Source organism: Pinus tabuliformis, chromosome Q (assembly GCF_031772625.1).
Source record: "Pinus tabuliformis cultivar Carrire ecotype Pingquan chromosome Q, CPIR1, whole genome shotgun sequence".
In the NCBI taxonomy this organism is placed as follows: Eukaryota; Viridiplantae; Streptophyta; class Pinopsida; order Pinales; family Pinaceae; genus Pinus; species Pinus tabuliformis.
Window position 1 is genome coordinate 675178384 of NC_142296.1, and position 16115 is coordinate 675194498.

At 36.9% G+C, this 16115-nt stretch overlaps 2 pseudogenes; both read right to left on the reverse strand.

Moving 5' to 3' along the window:
- Positions 1 to 5967: 5967 nt before the first annotated feature.
- LOC149221345 (putative kinase-like protein TMKL1 pseudogene) lies at positions 5968 to 6626 on the reverse strand (annotated as a pseudogene).
- A 4941-nt stretch (positions 6627 to 11567) lies between these two features.
- Positions 11568 to 12176, reverse strand: LOC149221346 (putative kinase-like protein TMKL1; annotated as a pseudogene).
- Between the last annotated feature and the right edge of the window lie 3939 nt (positions 12177 to 16115).

Sequence of the window (16115 nt, forward strand, 5' to 3'; positions counted from 1 at the left end):
TTGAGGTACTTTGAATTCTTGCACGAATCCTCTCTTGATATCATATATTGTGGGATTCTGGTTCTTTTTTGCCCATTTTATAAACCAACACAGAGCTCTCTCCCTCAACATGGTCTGGAATTCAACTGATTTAGCATTGTCTGGTGTCTGATGCGCTCTCCATATAGCTTCACAGAGATACCAGTGTTGTTCTACGTCTTCATTTCCTCTACCCGCAAATTCAAGGTATCTAGTGAAAGATCCTGCCATGTTTATTCGAGTATGCGCCAACAACACAAATCCTCTGGTTCAAGGCTAGTGAGATCCTTGCTGTCCTAAATTACTAATACTACTAATTCCCCTATTATTTACTGTATTGAAACTAGACTTATATTTCTCATGTACGTTGTGTACTTGTATCACTTTAGCTAACTTAGCAACAAGTTTCTCAGGATTATTGTAAGGCACCAGGGGAAGGTCGGGAGGGATACTACCTGTACCTCGGGGATATTGTTGTTGATCTCTTGCAGATGTTTCACATTCGGCAAATAACCTTCTCATGACATTACCCATTTCCTCTTCCATTTCCTCTTCGTGACTACTCGACATCTATCCCTCAGCTATCTTTCCCACAACCTGTAAGGAAGAAACCTTAGTATAACCTTGGATTTTTTCCTATCACCATTCTTATGTTGTCCTACAACTTATTCTATTATCTTTCCCTCTTCTGAGCTCCCTGACACCGCTCCTACTTAGTGGGATCCCATTCTTCTCTTCTTCAGAGTATGAACTGGTCTCGCCTGCCACTTGTCACCTAACAATGCTCTCCTCTGCGCCCTAATGTCTCTGGCTTTCCACAATCCTTCTACATCCATTCCTTTAGCAACATCTCTATTCCCAAAATGGTAGCATCCTCCCCTTAGGTCCTTCCCCCAGTACTGGGGTTTTATGCTACCATCGTTGTTGTAGATAAGGGTAGCAACCCTTCTTCTACCATGAACATCTTAATCCACAATGACACTTCCCTCACCAACCTCCCTCTTAATCCTGACTCGAACACCGCTTCCTCCCTTGAAAAGGATTGATAATTCTCTAAGACAAACTCGACTATGTACCCCTCCACTGTAGTTTGTACCCAAAAATCAACTACCCTTGTCAGGTCACTGTCTAATTGTTGGAGTGATATAAGGTCTGAAGGAGTCCAGTCACGATGAGCTGACGTCGTTCCTTTTGATTGATTATGCACTTTTAGCCTTCTTAACCAATTATACAAGTCTTCTAGAAACTTACACTATAATATCTCATATTGGTCACTTGCAACTTCAGCGTACAAAGTCTCTCTACTCACTTTGGAAATCAGTTGACCCCTTTGAATAGCTTGTTATGCTATAAATTGATCTACTCTTTTATTCCACCAATCCCTAATATCTTTCTTGAATATCCTCGACACCATATTCCAAATTGGTTCTTGTAACTTCGGGTCCTGACAACGGAACCATTTGTTAGCACAAAAGTGACATCAGGGAAAGACCCTGGGTTCAGGTGCAAAGGGCCAACAATGGTTCATTGTAGTGACATTTTCACCTTACCCCAAGGGATAAGGAGTCTCACCTGAGGCATACCACGACCGAAAGTAAGAAGGGTTCAGCATAGGGTCAGGGATATATTAACCATTAATTTGTAAGTGTCTCTGTGCATATACTCAGGCTAACATTATATCAATCATTACAATGAATCTACCATGTGTATAGACCTTCATTGCATTCAAAATTTTAGTGGGTCCATATAACATAAGCAAATACACACATCATACCAAGAAACCAATCTAGCTCTTCATTCATCTTAATTCAATAGGATAACATTACATGATACATTGGCCTCAACCACAAATAACTACATGAAATACCAATTACATGACCTGACTCCCTGCAACAGACTTGGCCTGCTTCTCAGTTACTGCTCTAGTCTTTTGTTCAGATGCTCTAAGAGCTCGCATCCTCCTTGTTGCTCGTCCGTGACTAGAATGATTCAACCAACCCTTCAAACCACAAACAACCCCTTACTCCTTGCAGATTTCCCCTTTTGTATTCCATCTACCGCTTGCATTGCCAGTTCTCACTCGGTTGTTTATTTCCTTGGCTGCCTCTCATCCGCCTTGTCCGCTCGACTACCCCTGCTTTCTACTGACACCTTGTCGCGACCATCCCGCAACTTCATGTTCCTGTTTTCCTCCCCAACTATCTTTTCCACAACCTGACCATTGTTGCTGCCACCTGTTTCCTCTTCTTTATATCTTCAAAATCTTTCAAAATCCTTCAAAATAGAAACAAAGGCCCCAACAGAGACTCTAAATATTAAGAGAAGAAACAAGCCTTAAAATTACAAAGGGAATAAAGCTCAAAAATATTGTTGGGAACAACTCTTAGACTCCACGCATAAAAATGTTTTATCTTCCCTCCTATATTAATAAGAACCTCACCTACTCCTACGCCTTGGGGTTGCATTTTGAGGCATCACCATAAAGGAGAATGGTGGTTTTTTTCGGTGTGACTCCACTAATAAAAATTTTGAGTCGATTGAAGATACCAACATGGTTGTGGATGTACTTGCTTGAGTTGTGAAGAAGAAAAATAATCTCTAATTTTTTTTGGACTGCGCATTAGTGTGAAAGATAGGTGTGAATTATTTTGCATTAAAATGATAGACACATGAATACAATGTTTATGATTGTTAGATTCATCTTCAAATATCTCTTGGACTCCCAATGACGATTCATATTCCTTACCATAACCTTAATGGATTAGGTGTTTAGCAATATTCCCCACTTAAGCCAAAGGGGTTCTTGTGAGTCCAAGAAAAGAGCTGAGGACAATTGCAAATGAATGAAAGTGCTCTCTAAATTTGGTGATTCAAGGGATACCACAAACTAAATGGCTAGCAAAAGTAGAAATATTCCAATAAATGGTGGTTCATGGCTACCCACCAACTTTGGAATACGGCTCTAAGGCTTAGTAGTTCTCGAAACATTTCCAAATTTGGCTAGAAGTTGATGTTTTTTGTTGATTGGAAGTGCTCGCAAATGGTGATTTGAAGATGACTGCAAATTTTTGGTGGTTTGAAGGGGACCACAAACTATGGAACTTGGTTCTAAGAATAAACAATTCCTAGAACATTTCCAAATTTGGCTAGAGGTTGATGTCATTTACTAATTAAAAGTGCTCGCAAATGGAAATTTGAAGATGACCACAAATTGAGGTCTAACAAAATTTATAAGTCTTCTACTAAATGGTGGTTTAAGGATGACCACAAACCAAATCACGCTCATGGATCTGATTCTGTCTATGGCTAGAACTCTAACTCTAGTTTGAGGTTCTATTTCTTGTTGTGGTTTAAGCTCAATTAATCATGCTCGATTGATAAGACTTCGAAACTTGAACTAATTATCAATCGTTGATATTATTCCCTCCCGATCAGATACAATGTGAGAAGAAATTCTTTCCACATTTCTCACAAGGATAAAGATAAAAAACTCTAATCCTCCATGTGGTTAACTTGATGAGGATATCAACTTCTACATAAAATGCACTTGTTTACAATGAAATTTAACTAGTAAACTTAAAAAAAAGTATTTGCAAGTTATCATTGTTCTTAATGTTGGATTTGAATTGATCATTTGGAATCTTTATGATATAGATGCCTCAAAATGTATACATAACAAGTCAAGACAAGCCATTACAACATTTCTTCCATAATGGGTTGGAGAGCGCCTCTTGGCACAATAAGTTTAATGAATTAAACTTGCATGCGTGGATAACAACCTTGAATAACAAGGTTGAAAAAGGAAATGACTACATTTGCAAATAACAAATTTGAATAAGGGTGATTAAATAGTTTGTATTCCTAGATAACAACTCCATCGTTGATTTAACAACTAAGTTATGATACGCTTTCCCACTATGTAAATAAAAAATGTTTTATAAAATATTATTATTGAGTGGATTATGCTTCATTGCTATTAGATGGTTTTATATTTATTTATTCTTTAATAATGTTATAAATTTATTTTTAATGTTTTGTAATATATCAAGTATTTCAAATATTATGTTTGACCTATTATTATTTTAAGTGTTCTTATATTTAGATTCTTTTTTTTTTCAATATAATTAAAAAAAATATTAAGTTTTGATTATTTTTTATTAAGATGAATTTAGACTAACTAGAAATTGCATTGCAAAGTAAATGACGTAAGGCGGTAGCATAGGAAACAGTAGCGTAGAAGAAAAAAGTTCTTAGTGGTCATTGTAGCCGAACTTATGTGAATAACATATTGGAGATGATTAGTTGATTGTTGTCTCATGTTTGTCCTTTGCTAGCTTAAAAGACATAATAAAATGTGAAGCATCACACTGGTTAGTAGATGTGTGATGATATTTTTTAAAGCTAAATCAACATACAACACTCTTTTGTCTTCATCAACTCTATAACCAACTGATCTTAGAAGAAATAATGAAAAATATGAGTTGGTTCATTGGTCAGGGAAGAAAAGTGTTAAGCCATCCAGTAGGCTCCATTCTTGTTGTGGTCTACCCCATCATTGCATGGCATAAGTTTCCATGTGGTGACACTGAGTATAGGTCTCGAGCAACATTCACAACATAGATATGCCAATCCCCTCAGACCTCACACCTTAGCCAAATAATTACCTCTCTGGCACCTTAGATAAATAGATACCCCTCATACTTGGCACCTTAGCCCAATCTATGTCCATCCACTCTTTGTAACAATAAAAGATAAAAATAGATTGAAAAATAGAATTGAAATTAGATAAAAATAGAAAACCAGAAAAAATTGGGGGAGATTTAAGAATACAACAAAGTAAATGCTTTGAAACCAGAGAAAAGTTGAAAATGTTTTAGCATACAATAAATTAAATTGTTGAGAAAAAAACAATTGTCTAATATCAACCCTAGTATGCATCAACCAAAATTGCCCCCAAAAGTGGTGTGAGATAGCACGTGCCTGACCAATTGTTTACATTCTTTGCAGCATCTGTATTCTCCTCATGTAACTTTGTAATCAAATTAGTCACCAAATTTATTTTATACCATAGTATGCTTGTCCCTCATAGCAGTCATTCCCTGCAGTGCATATCAGATCATCCGTAATGGGTATGCTATAACGATATAGTGTGGCAATATTTTCTTGAATTTCCCCAAATTCAAACACAAATAGGACAAGGGTGAGGGAGAACCTAAAACAAATGGGCAAGCTCTCCAGTTGCTTGTGTTTTTCCTCACAAACTGCCTTCCATGGATATCCACAGACCCATCCCCAGTGTATTTCCCTTCTTGGCCCTCCTGAAGCATACATATTTCAATAAATCAAGATAATCCCCACAGGCAAGCTACAGAAAAAGGTTAAAATCTAGTCTCTTCCTATATTGGCAATATGATCCAGATTGTATATACTATCATCAGGGTTGGCAATATTTCAATGAGTCTTGTTCAAATTTCTAAAATCATCCACTGCCTTGATTGTGTATGTTGCAACATCTTCCTCAACCACAAACACAACTGCATATTCACAATATATTCAAATGATTCACACTCACATTCAAGGATATAATAAATTGTGGACATAAATTAATGGTCCATCAAACCTTTGGCATTTCCATTTCCAAGAATGACAATTTTGTCCCTTGGAGGGGCTGTAAGGCTAGTCTATCCCAAGCTTGGAATGAAATTCCCTGTGAAATAGTTACTAAATATGAATGTGTAAGGAATGCAATCTCACTTAAGTTTTTCAGTCAACAAATCAATAATATTCATCATAAACACACTTAACTAGTTGTTATGTATCTTATACTAACAAGACATGTATCGGTGTATGGGCCTCACTCTCATACCAAGGGGGTTAGTACAGGAACATCACAAGGTTCTAAACATAATTCCATTGGGGATGGAAATCAAATCCAAAATAGGTAGATGCCTAATCTAGAGCAGGGGTTGTAGGCGTGTATAATTGGAGAATGCATTTTGGGTCTTAATTCCTCCAATTGTTTTACAACTTCCTTAATATTTGGCCTCACAATAGTTGAAGGTGCACAAAACCCATTGCAAGCTGAAGAGCATGAATTAATCCATCATCTGTCAAGCTCCTAATTCCCCTCAAAATTTCAATGTCGAATATCTGCATGGTGCGTTCTTCAAGCACTACATCCTTCAGGCAAATCCACAATCTCATTTGAAGCATTCTTACCTGGCCTCTTGCCATCAATATTTCCAAAAGAAAAATACCAAAGCTGTATATATCAGTCTTGGTATTAGCCTTCTTCATTTTCTGAAGCTTAGAAACCTTTTAGCCTTCTAGACTTGCAACTGACATCATCTCAGCCACAGCATTAGGACTCGTCATCCTATCCAACCCAAAATATGTGAGATGGGATACATAATGTTTTAAGCATTGTTTTACCAATGAGCCCAGCTTAGATGTTTCCTTTCTGAACCATGAAAAAGATCGATCAAGCTACCTTTGGGCATATAATCATAGGTCATCAACTTTTCTCCTCTTTCGCCCTCATAAAATGCCCTCAGAGGCACTAAATTATTATGCACTCTTACTTGCCATATAAATGAGAACTTCTGCATATTTGTCTATAAATAGTTTGGATTCATGTGGATGCACATGACTATATATTTTTTTCTTTAAAATTTGAATACTCTATATGTTTTTAAATTTTTTGGTCGACCTTTTCTTTGGTTTAGTTTTTTCCCTTCCCAGTTCAAGGGGTCAGCCAATTTGGTCACTGGTTCGATTCTAATAACATTGAGCAACATTCAAGATAAGTGAGTTAGAGTGAGATTGGAGGCTAAACCTTGTTTTGCAATGATATTGGGCTGTTTGTGGTGGATATTTGGCATCTAAGGGAGGAGGGTACAATCCATTTTCAAGCTTGGAGGAGCCCACTGTCCATTCTTCTTATTCCCAAGTATGTAAACAGTCAAATGACTAGTTTGTCCCTACTTTTTTCTCTCCTTAAAATGTGGATTTGATGTTTGTCCTTGTTTTTTCTCTCCTTAAAATGTGGATTTGATGTTTGTCCCTATTTTTTTCTCTCCTTAAAATGCATATTTCAAATCCGTCTTTGCATTTTTGTACTTTTAGCCTTCTATGGTTCATAGTTATACTAGTTTGAAACTTGAACTTTGAAGTTTAAAGTAGGTTTTCAATGTTGCATATTTGGAGATTTCTTTCCATTTACTTTGTGTATAAATAGTTTGGATTCATGTGGATGCACATGACTATATATGTTTTTCTTTAAAATTTGAATATTTTATATATTTTTAATTTTTTTAGTCGACCAATTTTTTGGCCTAGTTTTTTTCCCTTCCTGGTTCAAGGGGTCGGCCAATTTGGTCACTAGTTCAATTCTGATAACATTGAGCAACATTCAAGAGTAGCGAGTTGGAGTAATATTGGAGGCTAAACCTTGTTTTTCAATAATATTAGGTTGTTTGTGGTGGATATTTGGCAATTCTTCTTATGCCAAAATAGTATGTGAACAGTCAAACGACAAGTATGTCCTTGTTTTTTTCTCTCCTTAAAAATGTGGATTTGATGTTTGCCCCTGTTTTTTTCTCTCCTTAAAATGCAGATTTCAAATTTGTCTTTGCATTTTTGTACTTTCAACCTTCTATGGTTCATAGTTATACTAGTTTGAAACTTGAACTTTGAATTTTAAAGTAGGTTTTTAATGTTTCATATTTGGATATTTCTTTCCATTTACCATGACCCCAAGAGTGAAAGATCCTTCATAGATCCATGCTGATGTTTTTGATAATGAGATGTACAACAACTTTTGCAAGAAACACAGGGATTCATAGGCTAAAACAACACTTGGTTGATATAAGAGGCCATGTTGCCCCATGCAAGGCACCATTAGAGGAGATTGGAAAGATTAAAATGAGGATGCAAAGTCAGTTTGAAAAAATTGAATAAGAGAAGGCTAGGCAAAAGGAGATAAATAATGAAATATAGAAGAAGAGGCAACTTGTTGCAATGGGAGCAAATGTTGGTTTTGAATTTGCAATTGAAGAATCTTCCTCTATCCCCTATGCCAATGTCTTGGACCCCTTCCATTATGTTCCTGCCCCTACTAGTGTTGTTAGGTAGCCTAACAAAGAACATTCAAAGTTATGCCACACCAACCCCTAGCTCTGCTAATGGCTCTCAACCAATTCAAACTCATCCCACCTTAGATACCCATTAGAATAAGAAATGCAAAGACGCTTCTTGTGAATACATAACAAGATGGTGGTATAATGTAGATATCCCCTTCAATGCTTCTTGCTCTCCTTACTACCAGCCTATGTGATATTTTGTTATTGCAACAAGAAAGGCTTCAAAGGCCCTGGTTTGCATGACTTGAGAGAATTTATTTTGCAAAAGATATTTCATCCATAAAGGAGAACTTGAAGGATTTTAGAGCTTCATTTGGCCAAGTTGTACCATATGTTATATGGATGGATTGATGGAAAGAATCATACAATCATAAATTTGTGGAAATTGGAGAGCCTCTTGTTAAGGTGTTGTAGTTCGTGGATGGGATAAGTTGGCCATGAGATACATCTATGAGGCTATGGATCAAGCAAAAGAGAAATAAGGAAAACATATAAAGACAAAGTAGCTAAGCGTGGACCTATCTAGGACATCATTGATGACAAATGGAACAATCAATTCCATCAACTATACATGCAACTAAGTATTCCTTGAACACAAGATACCATTACAGAGCTTACTTAGGGGAATATCAAACTGTGGAGGTCAAATATGGATTGCACTAGTTGTTGGAGCACATGGTCCCTAATGAGACAAAACAATTGGAAGTACATCGATGCATTAGTACCCACACTACAGTGATTTGGGTACCTTTGAAAAAACCTAGAAAGTATTACACAAGATGTGGACCAACTACGTAAGTAATTCTAAAGTATTTTTAAGATCAATTTGTTTAAACTCTATATACTTGACATTTTGGCCACAATCACAATCTAATTTGTTGAACTAACTTTGTCTTTACAACACATTGGTGGGATTCAGTTGGTAGTCAGTGTCCTGAATTGAAAAAGTTTGCAGTTCGAGTCCTAAGCCTAACTTGCAATGCTTCTAGGTGTGAGCACAATTGGTTTGTCTTTGAGTGGATTCACACAAAAAAGAGAAACCATTTGGAACAAAAAGAGTTAAATGATCTCATATTCATGCAATACAACCTTCAACTAAGACAACCAATTGCTAAACAAAAGACATGATACAAATCCCATTATGTTGGATGATATTGATCACTTGGAGTTGGGGGAATTGGTTTGGATCTAGATCCACTAGTAAGAGCAGATGTAGCACCAAGCATGGCACATGTAAGCACTAGTTGTGTATCTCAACTAGCTCGTGCTTCTACTAGTACTACTATAACCACTGCAATTGCAGATATCCTTGAGGAGTCTGAAGACTCTGAGGTAGAGAATGATTTTGTAGCTCCTATTGAGAATCCCATTCCCAACAATGGTGATGAGTTTGATGGTTGATCATGTTGATCAATGATAGGTACTATGTAATAACGTATTATGTAGTAGGCCAGACTCCAATAGCCTGTTGCGTGTTTTTTGGACGTTTGAGGCCACTTGGAGAGGCAAAGTCTCATTGATTATGTGTTTTCTTGCTTACATGTATTTCACTCGTAAATTTTGATTTATTCAACCTAGCATGGTATATACATGAGTATACTTTGCATTTTTTGTCTCTAATGGTTTGAAATATTTGAAAAAAAATCATTAAAATTTACATATTTTTTTTGTATTTTTTAGTAATACCAAGTCATTGAAATCAGATCAATCCTAGTCAATTTGATTCCAATTCCAAGTCCAAGTCCAAATTGACCCTTGACCGATTCCAAGGCCAAGTCCAAGTTTTAAAACATTGGCATGCACAAACAAAGAATATGAATACCCTTTGAGCAATGACACCAAAGATAACATGTTGCAGTCTCAATCAATAAAAGATTCCAACTGCTAGGTTATGGGTTCAATCACATGGAGTTGGACAACTTTCTAAAAGAATATGGGTCTAGACACTAAGTGCCATCAAAGGATGTACTGAATAATGTCAAAGTTCAAACACATGCATCAATATCCTTTAAAAGTTTGGGCTATTGCGAATTTAATTTTATAAGCCTCTTGGAAAAATGACAAATACAATCCATGCATCTCATTTAACTAGCAATAAGATGTTCTATATACAATTATTTGCGGTAAAACATAAACAAGAAATATTACAGAATGTCTCAAAAAATATCCTAGGTTGCTGATACTTTAACATATGTTTTGTATTCTTTAGACAGTTTTATAAGGAAAATCAAAATTCATAGCAAAATGAAATTTAATAAATATAGAAAAATATGACTTCAAAATATAACTATCCACAAGAAAACACAACAAAACTGGAATAAAGGGAGGTAATTTTACATCACACTATCTGATCTGTAGAAGCTCTATCCAGACCTGTAGTTCGCACCCATGAAGCTCCACAAAAGAAGTTCCTCCCTCCTACAACAATTGCAACCTGAGAAAGATCATTACATTTTGAGTCAACTAGTAAGCATGAAATGTATATAACATTGTACAGTGGTCTTTCCCACCACTGAATGTCTTTACAGACTGGATGCATTGTTGCCATAAAAGGAATCAAAAGAAACATGCATGTGACCATGTGTTTGTATAAGAAAAATGCAACTAAAGGAATAATTACTAACATTCCCTCCTCCACTACAGATTTGTTTGTAGAATATGGAGAAAATGTAAAAAAAATTGTAAATGTTAAAAATTAATATACCTCTACACCAAGGCGATTAACTATTGCAATTTCTCTAGCTATTGATGATGTCACCTATGCAAAAAGAAGATGAAGTTCCAATTGTCAAACAATCTCCATGAACACTAAGCCCCTTAATATTAAGGCAACGAAGAGGGTAATATCCTTCAGAGATACAATTGTACAACAATAGTATCGACATTCCATTCAACCATCTAGGAAGTGATTTTAAGAAGCAACCATGAAATACTAATATATATTTGGATTGACATTTTGTGCATTCCCTGCTAAAGCAGTCCCACTTATTTTCAGAAGCACTCTATGCCATCTTGGGGTTTGTAATGTTTTAGATTTCAAATTATTGGAAAGGCCAACAAAAGAGGGTGTAACTGTTGCAAACTTGCATAAGGGGGAACAATGCAGATTCAATGTGAGAAATAGCAAGGTCATAGTATATTTTACCCATCAGATTACTAGGAAAGCCAACAGGAAAGGGTATAACTGCTGCAAACATGCATAAATAGGAATAATGTAGATTCAACACGAGAAATAACAAGGTCACAGTATCATTTACCCATCAGTGTTAATGACCCTAAATTAGATCAAAATTTAAACTCATTGTCAAATGGACATAACTAGCAAAAACCAAAAAGTGATCGTTGCCAATCAGGGATCTCAAATAGTCAGCGTTTAACCAAATTAGCATAATGAACCCAAGCAAGAAACTATCTTTTAGTGTTATCGATAAAATCCAGCTTTTGCAGGCATGGGCATGTCATGTTTGGCAGGACAGGGTCTGGTATGGGCACCAACAACTTCATTCTGCTCAAGATCAAGCTAGACTAGGTGGCTATACAGATTCCATAGTGAATGTGGTATGCTGGTATTGAGCTTGTTCTGGTTCAATGACAAGACTGCAAGGCTGAAGGTATTGAAGAGCTCTAATGGTATAGGTCATGTGAGCATGTTAATATTCAGATAAATACTCTGCAAGATAGATATCCTTGCTAGCTCTTTGGGTATTTTTCCTACGAGCCCAGCTGCATGAAGTTCAATAGTGTAAGAAAATATTGATGGGTCTCTATATAGAGTGATATTTCTGCTTTCCAGTTGAGATGTGTGCCATCTACCTTTATCCATTGGACTCCCCTTCATTGATAGAGTGGGACTGAAACCTTCCATGTTGAAAGTAGCACATTATCACCATTGACCTGACCCCCAAGAGTGCCCTTTATCTCCAACAATAAAGTTGCATCAGTGGTGAGCCGAGCAGCTCTTAGCAGCACAAGCATCCAGCATAAGATGTTGAATACCAAAAGGAGCTTGATGGCCATTATTGACTCTAAAACTCTCAGAACCACTTGATTAAAGGCTTAGGGAAGTAGTTTTGATATTTTTCTCATCAAGAACATAGGCTTTCACGTACATTTGAGTGCATGGGAAGGCTCTACAATCCTACTTTATAAAAAAATAAAAAAATAAAATAATATATATATATATATATATATTAAAAATAAAAGGATCATTAAAATATTAGTCATGGCATCCATAAAAACATAGTTTGTGTCTAAAAAATTCTTGAAGTGGATGACATAGACATTTCCTAGAGGTGGGCGTTGGCAGTAGACTAATAATGTGATATGTTTTTTGTCTCAAACATTGTAAAATAAAAAATATTCGTCAACATTTATTACAAACCTTACAGTTTTCCGTTTTTCTAATCTTCTCTACACTTTAGATCCAGGGAAGATGGATCTGCAAATTATAAATCCAGGGAAAGATGCATCACAATAAGATAAATGATGTGTAGACACGAAATTATTTTTAATGATATTGTGTGTCTGTTTTATGGGGGTTTTAGTTATAACAAATAGAATGTTAGGAGAAATAATATCTGTAGCAATTTGAACTGCAAATGAACACTTATAGAATTTGGCAACACAAATAGGCCAAGTTGTAGATGGGCAAAAAAGGAAAACATATAAAAAGGGCACATTCTGAAAAGATTTTTGGAACTTCCACATAATATAATAATAAAACATAGGAATAGGAAATTCTAGGGAATGCACACCCAGAAATTGAATCTTTACGCCATAGACAAATTCACTACATAAACTCCAAAGCCATGGGCATGTGTTGCATAGTGTCACACGGAAAGAGTCGTTAGTGGGGACACAACCGACCTCCCTAGAAGCCTAAGACTTTCTAGTGAAAAACAAGACAAATAAGAGCAATCCTTCACTAAATATGCTTTTACAATATGAGAAATCAAGTGCTTAGATCCTACCTGTAACCCAGCGCTGTTGTAGTAGTCCAGCTTCGTTGATCCGGATGAGCTCCTCCTTCCCTTCGAAACCTGCATTCACTAACAATCAAATGATTAAATAGCACCTGAATATCACATAAAATAAAACATATTTAACATATAGACCAAGGAGTATATGAAACAACTCATAAATAACAAATTGTTGAGAAGAATGGACTAATTTGTATTAAAAGGTAACAAAAGGAACCATTACAACCTGAGCCTTGGTGTTGTGCAAGTCCCTCCCAGGGTCCACAAGAGTTCTCCTTTACTCTGATCAGCTCACCCACTTCCAAATAGAACAAGCAAAGATGGTAATCTCTCCTCACAAGCTTCTACAAGGAAGTCCTAATTCCAGCAGCATCTACCCTTAGGAATGTTCAGCTTTCAACCTCCCCTCCCTTTGGCCCAATGCCTGTATTTATAGTGTTCTAGAGGAAGTTATTCAGGTCCACCATCAATGGGATAAGCCCCTCTTTGGATGGGATAGCTCCCCTCTTGATGGGATAAGTTCCTCTTTGGTAGGGATACATGAACCATCTGGAGGCGCTTCATACACGTCAAACAAGCTTCTAGAAGACTCTACAAATGACCACAAGTAACTTTTTTAAGATGAAACTCGCGCCTTTTGACCTTTACAGGGGTACGCACCCACCCCTTTACATACAGAGCGTACAAGTACGCAAGTATTGTGAACTTGGGTTGTGTACACGCAGGTAAGGCTAAGAGAAACTGCGTACCAGAGATAATTGACTTTAAATGACTTTTCTCTCTTTCTTGAAGTTTGACATGAAGAGCAGAGGCATGAGACTTGCCAAGGAGGATAGTATGACAGTGGATGGAGCCATACTAACTTCAAATAGTCATGGTGACATTTTTTAGTGTAACAGATTGCCCCCTAAAGTGCGAAGCCTGTAGTAGATTAGGGTTTTTTATGATCTAGGAAGGGTGAAGTACTTTATCATTTCAAGGAGTATCTTGCGGAGAACCCGGTCAGAACCTGCAAATATTCAACACAAAATACATATGTAAGATGACATCATCACTGAGGTAGGCATTCCCATACTCAAATTGAAAACTTTAACTAACAATCTAACTACTGCTCTGATACAAGAATGATTTTGCAGTACATCACAATCGTAGAATTTTGTAGACACAGTATGGACGCAGCCATCTGTTTATGGTTAGTCTACTATATAATGAATACAAAACTCCTCGCAGCCTGGATGGTGGAAACTAGATCTAGGGTCTTCATCTCTACTTCCTGAATTGGTACGATTCTATCCATGCGAATAAATGAGTTGATGTCGAACATGGTAGAAACCACTTGATTACCAGTCAATGATGTAAACTGTTAACAAGCGTGAGAGAAACCACCAGTGATGTCAATGGTTCTCAAAGTACCCAGTACAATCCATGAGATGTGAATGAATGGGTTGATGTCGAACACGTCATGGAATCCTTTGATCGAAAGTCAATGATGTAAACTGTCGTCAAAGGCGAGAAACCTGCCATTGATGCATGCAGACTTCAAGGTACTGACGATTTCTAAGTCATCTTTCTAGATAATGTGCTGATGTCAATAGAAAGCGACCCGTCGCAGGCAAGCCCACAACACGAAATCATTGTTCAAGTTGAAGAAATGTTGCTGTAAGGACTGACTCAGGGATGGTCAAATGGATGACAAGTATTTTGCATATGAATGGTTTATTTGCAGAGACCTCTTGAACACATAACGACACGACAGATGGCTTGGTGACGATTGACCCAAAGTTAATACCCAGAAACGGTTGAAGACTTTCAAAGTGGTTTTATCAGCTTTAAGGCAAAGGATTTCCCAACCCAGGTGAATAAAAAGTGTCGTGTTCAAGAGCGGTGATAAGGTTCTTCTGTAACAAAGGATAACAAATAGGTTCATTCTTCTCTCTTTTCCCCCACCATTTCTGGCAAGTACCTCTTTATTTTTTACAAGCTTGAGGAGGATAACATATGCTTGATTATAAGCTCATCCTTCAGATGAGTCCAACTTAGTTTAGATTCGGACCCTAAGAAGGAGTGGTCCGTTCCTGTTTGTAATCTAACAGGTCCTTTACTGTGAAATTTTAACGAGTCCAGTATAGGAGAAACTCGGCGTTTTTCAATTTTAGAGAGTCTGAAAAAACTAAAGAAGACTCCAAGGTGAACTTTTTCGTAAATTTGTGTCTCCCAAGCCCGGAAAAGTATAAAATAATACCTGAGAGAACCGCTTGATCTTGCGACCAAGGAGTACTTTCATGATTAATGCCTTTGACTTGAAAAGTAAAAAGCGATCAGAGGCATGTCGTTTTATTTCCAGTATCGAATTTGAAACGACAAAAATCCGACAATCTTTTCGTGTTTTTATGGTCAGAAAAGGGCTGTAAGAGGACCGTCTTTTAATTCCATTTTAACGAGTGTAAAAGAAACGCTCAGCAATCTTTTCATGTTTTAGGAGTCAGAAAAGGGCTTAAAAGATGACTCTGATGTCTTGGTTTGTGAAAAATGATGATTTTACCCTAAAGTCCTTTTGTCCTGCACAAAAACAACACATTACTCATACCTGTTTAAGATGGGCAAAAATACATTGAAAAACATCCTTTCATGGTGAAAAATAAACAAACTTAGTATTCATTTATCCAAAAAACCTATAAAAAGACTTTTTACCATGTCATTTTTACCATTTTACTGTTGAGGGTGAGAAAAGGGATTTTGGCAAGAAACTTCCCGTGGACTTTGCGGAGAATCCGACCGTCGGAATTGAGCGCCGTCTCTTTTAGGTATTTCACAACATCCTCCTCTTCAATTTCATCCGTTTAGAATTCCATTTTAAGTTCTAGTTTGATTTTTTGGAGGGTTTGGGGTTTTAGGGTCCGCTTTTCGGGGGACGCAGGTGCCCCATGGGTGACCTGCGTACCCCGACATTTTCGTATATGGGAAATTGGTCGGAGTA